This window comes from Bubalus bubalis, chromosome 12 (genome assembly GCF_019923935.1).
Source record: "Bubalus bubalis isolate 160015118507 breed Murrah chromosome 12, NDDB_SH_1, whole genome shotgun sequence".
NCBI lineage: Eukaryota > Metazoa > Chordata > Mammalia > Artiodactyla > Bovidae > Bubalus > Bubalus bubalis.
In genome coordinates, this window is record NC_059168.1 from 71,017,343 (window position 1) to 71,033,110 (window position 15,768).

The 15,768-nt window shown below is 40.1% G+C and overlaps 1 protein-coding gene across 10 annotated transcripts in view; it reads right to left on the reverse strand.

Moving 5' to 3' along the window:
- Window positions 1–15,768, reverse strand: part of BABAM2 (BRISC and BRCA1 A complex member 2) — a 474,973-nt gene that overhangs the window by 22,615 nt on the left and 436,590 nt on the right. The window lies entirely within an intron of this gene.

Sequence of the window (15,768 nt, forward strand, 5' to 3'; positions counted from 1 at the left end):
CCTTGTTTCCCAGCCTGAGACTGGCCACTGCTGGCAAACTTACCTTCCTAGATGCAGTCCTGCTTGGCCACCTAACCCAGCTCTGTTCCTGGCTGTGGATTTGGAAGGTCACTGACACAGTGGTAAGCACCCCAGTATCTGTGCCCCGTTTTTGCTCACGTCTATAAAGCTGTGATTTTAACAAGTCATGAATCTAGCTCATCTTCACAGGTGGCCCCTGTGCTTAGGAAACTGAAAAAACAAGACAGAATCTCATTTCTGCAGAAACAAGGCCTCTGCTTGTCACTAATGATGTGCACAGATTGGATGGCTGTTCTTTGATGCTTCCGCCCTTTTCTAAAATTCATGCCTTAATGAGAAGCGATAGAACCGTGAGGCTTGGCCCTCTTGCCTTGGCTGGACTCCACATCACACGTGACAGCCCTGAGCAGCCCCAACAGCACCTGTCAGAAACCAACACACACATCTGAACAGTCAAGCCTAATTCCCAAGAAGCTGTTTTAACTTGACATCTGAAAAAGTATTACATCGAGAATTATTTTACTGGGTGTGTGTGTTCAGGGCATCTGTGTGCACGTTCCACAGCTGAAGTGTTCTATAAATATTAGATACGGGTTGTACAAAAAAGCATCACGTACGTAGTGTACTTAATTCCATTTAGCAGTGTTTTCAATTTGTGCCTGACCTCTGGCAACAGAGATGGAATTTTCTCAACAAGAATAAAAAAATATGTAAAATTACCTTAAACACAATTTTCATTTACAATTCCAGAAATAAGTTAGAGCTTGGTGATCATCGGCTACTTGCCCAATACTTTCAGATGAGGGTCCTGAGGCCCAGAAATGTGAAGTGTCCTTTCCAAGTTCACACAGGAAATTAATAATGGTGTCCAGATGCGACCCAGGTCTCCTAACTCCCAGGCCACTATTCTTTGCATTTTCGTTACTTACGGTTTTCCTTCCATCCATTCAAAGGCAACTTTAATTCCATAAGTATTACGGAAGTATTTAATTCCAAAGTTTCTACTTTGGTACACTATAAAAATCCCAAACCAACTCCCCGACTTTTTCCTTTCTGACTTTGTAAGACATCTGTCTATTTTTCCAAGAAAATTTAGGAGTGTAACTCACAAACAAGGAAGTAGCTGTACTTGGTTATCATGAACATTTTCCCATCTGGGAGGGATAATCAGAATCCAAGCCTGAGCTGATCAGTAGCTTTCACAGCAGGACAACTAGGTGAACTCCTCCAATTAGACCTGCTGATCACTCCGTTACCCTTCCACCTGCAGCTTCTGGTGTGACTCAGGCTTGCATGACTGAGACCAGAGGGTAAAGCCTTACCCTGTTTTCCAATGAGAAAGCAGCCTGGACAAGGGGTTCAGTCCCCAAAACAGAGTGGCCAAAGAGTGGAATCAAAGGAAGCCAGGAACACAGATGGAGGACCTGGAAGAGATGGCCTGTGGGGTCATATGGAAGGAGTGGGGAGGCTGCTCGGGGCTGCGAACACTCCGTGCCTGGTACAGCATGGTCTGTGCAGGCTGGAAGAACGGTGAGCAGCCTACTCCAGGATGAGGGCTGTATTAGCAGTAATTGATGGCCAGGCTTTTTAATGGAGCTTATCATTTCACAGCAACAGATGTCAGGTTCTAATAAATAACATGTTCTCTCTGACCTACGCAATTTGGAGAGGAGGCCTGGACGCCAGGCACATTTGGATTCCTCCCATCTCTGTTGCTCTCTCTTCTCAGAGGAAAAACAAACTGAATCCCTTGAAGATACTTTTCAAAATGAATCTCTGCAAGTTTAAGGATGCAATAATTTCACACAGCTTCTGCAGGAGACCCAGGTTCGATTCCTGGGTTGGGAAGATCCCCTGGAGGAAGAAATGGCAATCCACTCCAGTATTCTTCCCTGGGAAATCCCATGAACAGAGGAGTCTGATGGGCTATAGTCCATGGGGTTGCAAAGATTTGGACATGACTGAGCACGCATGCATACGCTGTCTATCTCTAAACCTGGGGGATGGTAAGCATGTGCATGCAGGAACCCAGGGCACGTTGGAGGAGAGGAAGGTTTGGGGTCCTCGACCAGTTCCTCTGCAGGTACCATCACTGGTTCTTCTCTTGTCCTCAACGGGTGCTCTCATCCCCCAAGCTAGGCTAGCCTGGGCCTGAAAAATTCCCTCTTCTCTCTGGGGGAGTTCAGCTGAGATGAGGTTGGGAGTTTTTAAAGGGAACTATTCCTAGGAAACTCAAAGAAAAAAAAAAAAAGAAAGAAAACAAAAAACACATGAATCATAGCAGCAGTTGGGCTTGCAGGCTCTGCCACTGAGGTCTGAGCCCTGATGGGCCCCTGAAGCTAAGCTTTCTGGGAGCCTAAGCTTGGTTGCTTTTGCCCAGCTCAGGGTTCTCCCTTCTGCCCAGGGAGCTTCGTGCCCAGAGTGGGTCAGTTCTGCAGCTACACCGCCCGACCCCCGCCCCAGAAGGGCTGTGGGGGTAAGAAATCATAGTGGCCACAATTCTTACCTTCCTGGCCAACCCCTACCCTTGGATGCCAGATGGGAGTTCCAAAAATATAACCATAAAGGGGAGGGGGGGGGCAGTGGTCCCAGGAGAGTGCTGTGAAGTCCCCATCAGGGTTTTCCCTAACACTGAGTGATGACTACCTGGGCCCCAAAGCTGGTTCAGCCAGGACTCCCTGTGGTCAGCTGGCCAAGCACAGGGACTGAGAGAGAGGCCTGATGCCACAACTAAATCTTACCGGAAGACGCGAGTGAGTAATTTCTGGAGAAACAAACACATAAATAGGCTCACATTATAACCACTTATACTTCATGATCATCCTCACCCCCCCGCCCCCATCACCAGCCCTACCCTGGTCTCCAAGGAATTCTCAGGCCTCAGGGGTCCTGAAAGCATGCTGTGAAGTACCCTCTTAGGATTGGGACTTCCACGCTGTGCTCCATGGCATCCCAGAGGGGCCCAGAGGCCACAGTAAGGGATGGGATGGGGGGTATATCAGGTGACGGGACATCTAACCCCTTTCTCTTGAGGACAGGAGATCTGTTTTTATCTGTTTGACTTAGAAGACTAATGTGTAAGATTGGATTGAAGCATTTGGCCACTAATGAGAAGTCTGAAGAAAACAGTGTCTTTGGGAATACTAAGGAATTAATGATGAAAAATAACTGTAGTAGTCCAGAATGTATAATTTAAAAAATTCTTGAAAGAGAAAGTTATTCTGCAAGGACAACGGAATGACAAATTATTATGCATGGTGAAAAGCCACATATGGGGGAATATAGACAGCTTTGGATAAGTTTCTAAATAAGAAACTAACATCTCTTTCTGACCTGGAGGCAAGGGGGAAACAAGATGTTTTAGATGGTTCACAATGAATTACTCCCATGTGTTGACTGAGAAGCTATTTTTCAAAATATTCCATTTATATAATGGATTTAATGTGACAAGCCATTGTAGTAGGTGGTTTGGGGGTTAAATTCTATTCTAAGAACCTACTCAGATCTCTAGAATCAACTTAAGGCTTTATACAATGAAACTCAGGGAAAACTCATGCCATCTATTCATAGATTTATCAAGCTAGGAAGGATTATAACAGTTACCTGGTTCATTCCTCTAGATAGAGCTAAAGCTATGTAAAAGATACAAAGGTAGGTAACTAATGGGTTCAACTTTTTTTCAGTGATTGTTGGTTTTGTGTAGATTAAACAATTGAAGGCTGGAGTTTTTCCACTTTTCAAACCAGCTATACTGGCAGAATATACAGAAGAACTGTACAAAAAAGATCTTCACGACCCAGACAATCATGATGGTGTGATCACTCATCTAGAGCCAGACATCCTGGAATGTGAAGTCAAGTGGGCCTTAGAAAGCATCACTACGAACAAAGCTAGTGGAGGTGATGGAATTCCAGTTGAGCTATTTCAAATCCTGAAAATGATGCTGTGAAAGTGCTGCACTCAATATGCCAGCAAATTTGGAAAACTCAGCAGTAGCCACAGGACTGGAAAAGGTCAGTTTTCATTCCAATCCCAAAGAAAGGCAATGCCAAAGAATGCTCAAACTACCACACAATTGCACTCATCTCACACGCTAGTAAAGTAATGCTCAAAATTCTCCAAGCCAGGCTTCAGCAATATGTGAGCCGTGAACTTCCTGATGCTCAAGCTGGTTTTAGAAAAGGCAGAGGAACCGAGATCAAATTGCCAACATCCGCTGGATCATGGAAAAAGCAAGAGAGTTCCAGAAAAACATCTATTTCTGCTTTATTGACTATGCCAAAGCCTTTGACTGTGTGGATTACAATAAACTGTGGAAAATTCTGAAAGAGATGGGAATACCAGACCACCTGGGAATACCAGACCACCTGACCTGCCTCTTGAGAAATCTGTATGTAGGTCAGGAAGCAACAGTTAGAGCTGGACATGGAACAACAGACTGGTTCCAAATAGGAAAAGGAGTACGTCAAGGCTGTATATTGTCACCCTGCCTATTTAACTTATATGCAGAGTACATCATGAGAAACGCTGGGCTGGAAGAAACACAAGCTGGAATCAAGACTGCCGGGAGAAATATCAATAACCTCAGACATGCAGATGACACCACCCTTATGGCAGAAAGTGAAGAGGAACTCAAAAGCCTCTTGATGAAAGTGAAAGTGGAGAGTGAAAAAGTTGGCTTAAAGCTCAACATTCAGAAGACGAAGATCATGGCATCTGGTCTCATCACTTCATGGGAAATAAATGGGGAAACAGTGGAAACAGTGTCAGACTTTATTTTTTGGGGCTCCAAAATCACTGCAGATGGTGACTGCAGCCATGAAATTAAAAGACGCTTACTCCTTGGAAGGAAAGTTATGACCAACCTAGACAGCATATTCAAAAGCAGAGACATCACTTTGCCAACAAAGGTTCATCTAGTCAAGGCTATGGTTTTTCCTGTGGTCATGTATGGATGTGAGAGTTGGATTGTGAAGAAGGCTTAGCGCCAAAGAATTGATGCTTTTGAACTGTGGTGTTGGAGAAGACTCTTGAGAGTCCCTTGGACTGCAAGGAGATCCAACCGGTCCATTCTGAAGGAGATCAGCCCTGGGATTTCTTTGGAGGGAATGATGCTGAAGCTGAAGCTCCCGTACTTTGGCCACCTCATGCAAAGAGTTGAGTCATTGGAAAAGACTCTGATGCTGGGAAGGATTGGGGGCAGGAGGAGAAGGGGACGACAGAGGATGAGATGGCTGGATGGCATCACTGACTTGATGGACATGAGCCTGAGTGAACTCCGGGAGCTGGTGATGGACAGGGAGGTCTGGCGTGCTGCGATTCATGGGGTCGCGAAGAGTTGGACACGACTGAGCGACTGAACTGAACTGATACTGGCACCAAGAAGACACAACCACAGAGGGTAGCAACCATGAATGGGGCAGCTTAGAACTGAAGAATCTCTGGTGAAGTCACGGAGGTGAGGGCCTGTTTTACAGGGTCACATGTGTAGATAGCAATGCTGACTCTGCTACCTTCTAATCAAAAATCTGTTTTTCCTTCAGGGATGATGACATTGATAGCTAACATCTAATGAATGGTCGCAACATGCCATATCCTTTGCTAGACAATTCACCTGTATCACTTGTGTAGTGGCAGAATTCTAAGATAGCTCCTATGTCCTCACTCCCTGGTGTATACTCCCTGTATAAGCCCCAGGACTGTGAAAATGATGTATTTTGTTCCTGTCAGTGGATTACTAATGCAGGAGATGCAAGAGATGTGGCTTTGATGCCAGGAAGATCCCCTGGAACAGGAAAGTGTTCTTGCCTAGAAAATTTCATGGACAGAGGAGTCTGGCTGCCTACAGTCCATGGGGTTGTAAAGAGTCAGACATGACTGAGCAACAGAGCAAACACACACACAAGTGGTTTATGTTACATGGAATGGATTGATGACTTGAAGGAAGAGGTATTAATTGGTAAGCCTGGACTAATCAAATAAACCCTTTAAATCTGAGTCTAGATGTCAGTGACACAGTCAGAAATTGGAAATATGAAGATTTCATGTACCACTAAAAGCTTGAAATGGAGGGGCCCACACGACAGGGAAAAGCCTCTAGCTGACAGTCAGCAAGAAAACAGGGACCTCAGTCCTACAACCACAAGGATATGAATTCTGCCAACAATCTGAATGAGTTTGGAAGAGGCCCTGAGCCTCAGATATGGTAACAGCCTGAGCCAACAGCTTGACTTTAATCTTTCGGGACCCTGAACAGAGAAATGAGGAAGGCTGTGCTGGACTCCTGATCTACAGAAAGTATGAGATAACAATTTGTGCTGTTATAAGATGTTAAATTTCTGTTGTTCATCAACAATAGAAAATCACATATCCTACTTGAAATATCAATAACCCCAGATATGCAGATGACACCACACTTATGGCAGAAAGCAAAGAAGAACTAAAGAGCCTCTAGATGAAAGTGAAAGGGGAGAGTGAAAAAGTTGGCTTTAAACTCAACATTCAGAAAACTAAGATCATGGCATCTGGTCCCATCACTTCATGGCAAATAGATGGGGAAACTATAGAAACAGTGACAGATTTTGGGGGGCTCCAAAATCACTGCAGATGGTAACTGCAGCCATGAAATTAAAAGACGCTTGCTCCTTGGAAGAAAAGTTATGGCCAACCTGGACAGCATATTAAAAAGCAGAGACATTACTTTGCCAACAAGGTCTGTCTAGTCAAAGCTATGGTTTTCCCAGTAGTCATGTATGGATGTGAGAGTTGGACTCTAAAGAAAGCTGAATGCTGAAGAATTGATGCTTTTGAACTGTGGTGCTGGAGAAGCCTTCTTGAGAGTTCCTTGGACTGCAAGGAGATCCAACCAGTCCACCCTAAAGGAAATCAGTCCTGAATATTCATTGGAAGGACTGATGCTGAAACTGAGGCTCCAATACTTTGGCCACTTGATGCAAAGAACTGACTCATTAGAAAAGACCCTGATGCTGGGAAAGATTGAAGGTGGGAGGAGAAGGGGACAACAGAGGATGAGATGGTTGGATGGCATGACCGACTCAATGGACATGAGTCTGAGTAAACTCTGGGAGTTGGTGATGGACAGGGAAGCCTGGTGTGCTGCAGTCCATGGGGTTGCAAAGAGTCAGACACGACTTAGCAACTGAACTGAACTGACTTGATATTCTAAACTAGCTTCCCTATTTTATTGATAAGGAGACAGACTCAGATTATGAATCTGCCTAAAGTCACACAGCTAGTAAGCAGCAGAGATAGGTTTAAATCCACTCTCTCTTGACTTTAGGGTCAGGGCTCTTAAAGGCCACATGTATTTCTTCTCTATATTTATGTTACTCAAATACCAGGCTTCTGAGAAAGGAGGCTCAGAAGTGGTAAAGAGAATGGAAAACTTAATCTATCTGCCTAGGTGTGGATGTACAGAAAGTCAGAGGCCCTATGTTGAGTCCTGACTCCACTATAAGTTACCTTTGTGCCCTTAAGAAAGTCCCTGAGTCTCTCTGAGCCTCAGGTTTTTTTTATATGTATGAAGGGTGGTGAGAATTTCTTTACTAAACTCCTCATAGGACTACAGTGATGATTTCAAGAAAGTATGTGAGGGTGCATGATAAATGGCAAAGTCCACGGGGAAGGCAGAGGTATCTGGATGTCATGCAGGTGTATCTTTTCTTGGTGACTGAGAGTCTCGATGTCCTCTGCATATAGGCTGGACATGGCTCTCTGATGGCTTGTTCCAAAGAAGACATTTAAAAATAAGTGTTTTTTTTTTTCTTTTTTGGAGGGGAAATATATTTTCCATTACCTTTATTTGGAAATCACCAAATAAAGTGGAGCATAACCTTTCTTTCTTTTCTAAAATTCTTTAAAAGTCAACTGACTATTTAAAGCCAAAGTAATAACAATATATTGTGCGATTCATGATATATGAAGATATGTCAGAGGACAGCAGAAAGTATAAAGAGAATTATACTGTTTTAAGTTTCTACATTATACTTGAAATGTTATAGTATTAATTCATCATAGACTGAGACGAATTAAGAATGTGTTTTAGTGTGTTAAAAACTAAAATATGATAACTTAAAGACCAAGAGAAGACAGAATGGTATACTAAAAAATACTCAAATAAATCAAACGAAAGATTTGGAAGGGAACAACAAAGGAACAAAGAACAGGGGAAATTAAACAACAAATAGTAAGAAGGCAGACATATGCAACCAGCTCATTAATAATATGAAATGTAAATGAATGAAATACTCCAATTAAAAGGCAGAGATTATCAAACTAGATTTAAAAAAACAACCTATAAAAGGTTTTCTTGACATATAAAGGCACACACAGGATGAAAGAACAAGGATGAAAAAAGATACACCATGCAAAAAATAAGTACAAGAATGCTGGTGAAACTAGATTCATGTTAGACCCAGCAGAATTCAAGTGAAGGAGTATTATCAGAAATAGCATGAGTCAAAGTGTCAATTTATCAAGAAGATGTAACAATTCCAAATATGTATGTACGTAAATAACAAACCTTCAAAATCCAAAAAGCAAAAAAATGACAGAACTAAAAGGAGAAATAAACGTATCCAAAATCATAGGTGGAATTTTAACACCTTCTTTCAGGACTGATATAATAATAAACATACAAAAAATAGTATGATATAGAAGACTGAATACTACTAACAAGTAACTAATATATTAGTATCCAAAACACTATACTCAAAATTGCAGGACATACATTTTTTTCAAGTTCACATGGACTATTTATCAAGATAGACTACGTGTTGAGTCATAAAACAAATCTCAACAGATTTCAAAGGATTAAAGCCATACAGATTATAATTGACCAAAATAGAAATTAGATATCAGTAACAATAAAACATCTAGAAAAGTCCCCAAACACTTGAAATTCAAGCAGCACAATTATAAATAACTCATGGTTCAAAAAGAAATCACAAGAGAAATTTAAAAAATTTTCTAACAAAATGATAAAGAAAAACAACGTATCAAAATTTGAGAGAGACAGCTAAAACAAACCTTATTTATAGCTTTAAAGGCTTCTATTAAAAAAGAAGAAAGGATTAAAATCAATGATCTAAACTTCCATTTTGAGAAATGAAAACTGAAAAAGAAGAAATTAAACTGAAAATAAGTCAAAGGAAATAATAAAGATAAAAGCGTAAATGAACAAAATGGAAAACAAACCATGTGAAAAAAATCAACAAAGTAAAAGGCTGCTTCTTTGAAAAGATTAGAAAAACTGATAAACCCCTAACTAGATTTTTTTTTTAAAGAAAAAGGGATAAGCGGATAAAGATACAAATTTTCACTATAAGGAATAAAAGAAGTTATATCACTATATCCTACAGATATTAAAAGGAAAGTAAGACAATACCATAAACAATTTAATGCCAATCAATTCAACAACTTAAATATGATGGATAAATTTCTTTAAAAAATAACCCACAACTTGCTAAAACTAACGGAAGGAGAAATTGTAAAAATCTGAATATCCCTATGTGTAGTACAGATGTTTAATTTTTTTCCACAAATAGACTCTACCAAACATTGAGGAAAAAAAATAATGCAAAACCTACACAAACTCTTTCAGAAAACAGAAGAGGAAGGAAAACTTGTCAATTCATTTTATGAAGCCAGTTTAGTGCTACTATAAATATGTTTAATAAGGACAATACAAGAAAAGTAACTTCTGACCACTATGACTCATGAACACAGATATAAAATTCTCAATACAATTTTAGCAAATAGAATCAAATAATATAAAAAAGGATAAAATATCATGACTCAGAAGGGTTTATTTATTGCTGGAATGCGAGGTTGGTCTAACAGTCAAAAACTAATGAATGTAATTCTCCATTTTAACAGAAAAAAGAAAAAACACAGAATCATGTCAATAGATACAAAAGCATTCTACAGAATTTAATACTCAGCCATGATAAAAATCTCTTAGCAAAGCAGGAATATAGGGGAATTTCTTTAATCTGCTAAAGACATCTAAGTAAAACCTAATGCTAACATTAACCTTAAGGGGATATATAAAGCCAAATGTCTGCTCATAGTGCTTGTGTACAACAATGAACTGGAGGTCCCAGTCAGTACAGAAGGTTAAAAAAAAAAAAGAAGAAACAAAAAAAACATAAAGATTATAAACACTGGAAAGAAAGAAGTAAAGCTGTTAACAGATATGACTGTTTATGTAAAAAATCCTAAGAAATCTACAAAAAAGCTACTAGAATTTGGTAGGATTATAAATTTAGCAAAGTCAATCTAGAAAAGTCATTTGTATTCCTATATACTTGCAACAACTGGAAAATGAAATCTGAAAAACTATCATTCACAATAAAAGCAAAAACACTAGAGTTCCACATGAAATCTTAAGACATATCTGAGATAAAATATAGAAGATCTAAACAAAAATCATGTTGATTGGAAAACTCAGTATTGTTAAAATGTCAGTCAGTTCTTCACTGAGCTACAGACTCAATGCCATCTCAATCAAAATCTCAGCAGGTCTTTTTTGAAGGTTGGGGTTGGAACTGGCAAACTGATTCTAAAATTTATACAGGAATACAAAGGACTTAAAACAGACAAAACAATATTTAAAAAGAATAAAGTTGGAGAATTAATATTTCCTGACTTTAAGAACTATTGGTATATAAACACAAAACTAGATAGAATAGAATATCCAGAACAGACCCACTCATATATGGTCTATTTATTTTGATAAAGGCATGAAGGTAATTCCATGGGGAAAATAAAAAGTTTTTTCAACAACTGTTGCTTAAATACCTGGAGATACATAAACAAAAAAATTAACTTCAGCTTCTACCTCATACCATACCCCAAAATGAATTTGAGATGGATTATAGACCTAAATGTCAAACCAAAACCAAAGCTTTAGAGAAAGAGAAGAATCTCTTCAGGCATTTGTGGAAGGCAAATAATTATGAGGATACAAAAATATTAACATAAAAATAAAACACTGATAAAATAGATTTCATTAAAAATTTTCTGCTCATCAAAAGACACTGTTAAGAAAATGAAAAAGCAAGCCACAGATTGGGAGAAAATATTTCTAATACATATTTCTGACAAATATATAAAGAACTCTTAAAACTTAATAATAAACAGACCAACAACCTGATTAAAAATACACAAAATTTGAACAAACACTTATACCAATAAGCACATGAAAATATGCTTATCAGTAATCATTAGAATATCAAAATTAATGTGATATCCCTTCACTCCCTCTAGAATAGCTAAAATTAAAAAGACTGACAATACCAAGTGTTGGAGAGGATATGCAACAATTGGGACCTGACATATTAATGGTGGGAGTACAAACTGGCACAATGATTATGAAAAAGGTGGTTAGTTTCTTATAAAGTTCATCATACACACATTCCCACTACCAATCATCTACCCACAGAATTGAAAGCATGTCTATTAAAAACTTATGTATGAAAGTTCATAGCAGCTGTATTCATAAAAATCCCCAAACTGGAAACAACCTAAACACACAATACAGATGAATGGATTAGTACATTATAGTATATTCAGATAATAAAATATTACTCAGCAGCAAAAAGAAGCAATGCCATAACAGATAAGTCTAAAATTAATTATGTTGAACACAAAAGACGTGAAAGAGTACAATCTGTATTATTCCATTTATAAGAAGCTTCTAGAAGAGGAAAAACTAAGACATGGTGATAGAAAAAGCATTGTTTTGGGAGTGAGGAGACTAACTGGAAAGGGGTAGAAGGTAACTGTCAAAACTCCATCAAAAGTTACACTTGAATCTGTCTACTTCACTGTATGTAAACTATCAGATCAGATCAGATCAGTCACTCAGTCGTGTCCGACTCTTTGCAACCCCATGAATTGCAGCACACCAGGCCTCCCTGTCCATCACCAACTCCCAGAGTTCACTCAGACTCACATCCATCGAGTCAGTGATGCCATCCAGCCATCTCATCCTCTGTCGTCCCCTTCTCCTCCTGCCCCCAATCCCTCTCAGCATCAGAGTCTTTTCCAATGAGTCAACACTTTGCATGAGGTGGCCAAAGTACTGGAGTTTCAGCTTTAGCATCAGTCCTTCCAAAGAAATCCCAGGGCTGATCTCCTTCAGAATGGACTGGTTGGATCTCCTTGCAGTCCAAGGGACTCTCAAGAGTCTTCTCCAACACCACAGTTCAAAAGCATCAATTCTTCGGTGCTCAGCCTTCTTCACAGTCCAACTCTCACATCCATACATGACCACGGGAAAAACCATAGCCTTGTCTAGACGGACCTTTGTTGGCAAAGTGATGTCTCTGCTTTTGAATATGCTGTCTAGGTTGGTCATAACTTTCCTTCCAAGGAGTAAGCGTCTTTTAATTTCATGGCTGCAGTCACTATCTGCAGTGATTTAAGTCTGACACTGTTTCCACTGTTTCCCCATCTATTTCCCATGAAGTGATGAGACCAGATGCCATGATCTTCGTCTTCTGAATGTTGAGCTTTAAGCCAACTTTTTCACTCTCCACTTTCACTTTCATCAAGAGGCTTTTTAGTTCCTTTTCACTTTCTGCCATAAGGGTGGTGTCATCTGCATATCTGAGGTTATTGATATTTCTCCCAGCAATCTTGATTCCAGCTTGTGTTTCTTCCAGCCCAGCGTTTCTCATGATGTACTCTGCATAGAAGTTAAATAAACAGGGTGACAATATACAGCCTTGACGTACTCCTTTTCCTATTGGAACCAGTCTGCTGTTCCATGTCCAGTTCTAACTGTTGCTTCCTGACCTGCATACAGATTTTTCAAGAGGCAGATCAGGTGGTCTGGTATTCCCTTCTCTTTCAGAATTTTCCACAGTTTATTGTGATCCACACAGTCAAAGGCTTTGGCATAGTCAATAAAGCAGAAATAGATGTTTTTCTGGAACTCTCTTGCTTTTTCCATGATCCAGTGGATGTTGGCAATTTGATCTCTGGTTCCTCTGCCTCTTCTAAAACCAGCTTGAACATCAGGAAGTTCACGGTTCACATATTGCCGAAGCCTGGCTTGGAGAATTTTGAGCATTACTTTACTAGCGTGTGAGATGAGTGCAATTGTGTGGTAGTTTGAGCATTCTTTGACATTGCCTTTCTTTGGGATTAGAATGAAAACTGACCTTTTCCAGTCCTGTGGCCACTGCTAAACTATAAGTGTACCTAAATTATGCTACAATAAATACGTTTAAATGATAAAGATATCTTTAAAAGAAATACGCAAAACCCTTGCCTTCAAAGGAGTCACAGGTAGATGAAGGAAATGAGATGTATACAAAGATGTGAAAAAGCAAAGAACAATACAAAAGGGATTTCAAAGCAGTCTATGACCAATAGTCAACCCAAACTGGAGAGAGGTGAAAGAACTGCCTGTAAGTTAACGTGGATGGAAAACCATAAGGAAGACTGTGGAAGCAAGGGGAGATTTGCAAGAGCAGAAAGAGAGCAGGACGAAAGCAGCAGGCAAAGGCACTGTAAGTCAAAGCAGACACTAAATCCAACCAAGGGTCTTTCCCATGTCCACCCCCTGATTGACTCTTCGCCTCAAGCCTATCATAGGGAGGAGTACAGTCTTGTTTTACAGGATGAAGTTTGAGAAGATTAATAGCCCTGCCCACGGTGACAGAGCTTACAGATTAGAACTTGTGATGGGAACTGGGGTGCACATGACCCCAGGGCCTATGCTCATTCAGCAGAGGGGATTCACTTGTGAGGACAGAATTTGCTGGACAGCCATGAGCAAGAAGTACAAGTCACAGGAGAAGCCCTGGTCAGTGCCAGAAAGTGGCCTTTCTGAGTTCACATGTTTAGAATTTTGCTCTATGGGAGGGAATAAACAGCTGACTCCACTCCAAGGACTGTAGTGCTGTTCATAAACCATGAGAGTGTTTATGTCCTGGGCAGAGCTCTCCTAGTGAATTACAGCCTTGTGCGCACTGTGTACATACAGTATTTTCACAGGACAAAGAAGCAGGGAGTATAAGGAAGGCTGCAGTTGGCCTCTGTCTCTTTCTGTCCTGTCTCTTCACCTTCTCCCCCAATCTCTAATCTGTACTGCAGGACAGTTCTCTGGTTGTGCTTATCCACTACCTGGACTTCTGACACAGCTCAGCGAAGTTACTCGGGTCAGTTTAAGAAGGGAGTTTTTAAACTACTTCTTTCTAGCATGAGCTGCTGACCTTCTCTTTTATTACACTTAAAATGGATCCATCTTCACTACAGTAGAAGGCAGATTTTTTTTAAACACTACCTCAGATGTTTTCTTTAGGCTGGTGGTAACGTAAAGCAAATGTCTCTTGCAATTCTGAACCAATCTGTTAAGATAAACAGGCTTCACTTATGATATGCCTACACTGAAATCATAGGCTTTGGTCTGCAACTCCTTAAAGACTAAATTCATACATGCTAAAATGTTTACTGAAAAAGTACGTGTGTCTATGGGCATACACATGCACATGTGCATACACACACACGGAGATAACTTTGCCATGGAAACCACAAAAACACGTCTAGTTTAGACTCCACAGCACATACCACAAATAACAGCCCATCTTTTAAGGGCAGATCCTATGTAGACCCAGGAAAGCCCAGAAAATTAAACTGCAATTCATCAAACATAAAACTTATTTCATAATCCCCCTTTTCAAGTTTATTTCAAGATAAGTAAATCTTACTCATCGTCATTAGTTACCTTTGCATATGTTTGTTTTTTTTCTTAAATAGAATTTCAGACTTGGGCATCGTGGACAAAAAGGAAAAACACAGGGAGGAAGGGCACACTGAAGGTTCAGACAACAGCAGCTCTGGATTCCACATATGAATCTGAGGCGATCTGGGTTTCTAGAGAAAATTGTCCTGTCATTATTTAAAAGAGTCCCAATTCTGCTGTGAGTGAAAGCCTTGTACTACAGAAAGTATAGGAGATGCCAGGGGGCACCTGCGGACCGAAAGAGAACCCACAGTGGGGAAGAAAAGAGCAAGAAGCCTTACCAATCAAGAGCATTCTAGGTCTGGAAGGCCAGGTTTTACTAGTATACACTTTAAAAAACCATCACAAGTTGGTTTGACATCATAAAGGCTTTGATCTCTCCTGCTGGGCTATAAATTCCATGGTGACATGGAAAATTTCTGATTTGTTTATCACTGTATCCCCAGCCTTGGGCACACTGCCTGGAACATGGGAGATGCTCAATGAATACTGGATGAGCAATGAAGAGGACGCTGAATTGATATTCTTCATCTCTGTAATTCTTTGGATTTGAACATCCTTTAGCTGGAATCACAGGTGTGAGCATACAGCTGTGATAAAGTAATAATCACCTGCCACATTGCAATTTATTTTTGGAAACTATGACACTGACCCACTCACTGTTGCTTCAGTCTAGGAAGGCCATGGTTCACGAAGACTTGTGCTCCAGATACTAAAGTCTTACCTATAAAAAACATTCTGCATTTATAGTTACCTATTTCATATGACTGGGGAACACTTTCTATAGAGAGGTTCAAGTGCAGTAGTTATATCTCTCAATTCCAAACTCCAGCTAAACTTCAACTTCAAATTCCCAACTTATTTCCCTAAGGATATTAAGAGTTCTAAGTTATCTGTATAGCCATTTATTCAGAGATGATGCAGGCCCTACTCTGGGCAGTGGCTGCAGAGATGCAATGAGGAATATAACT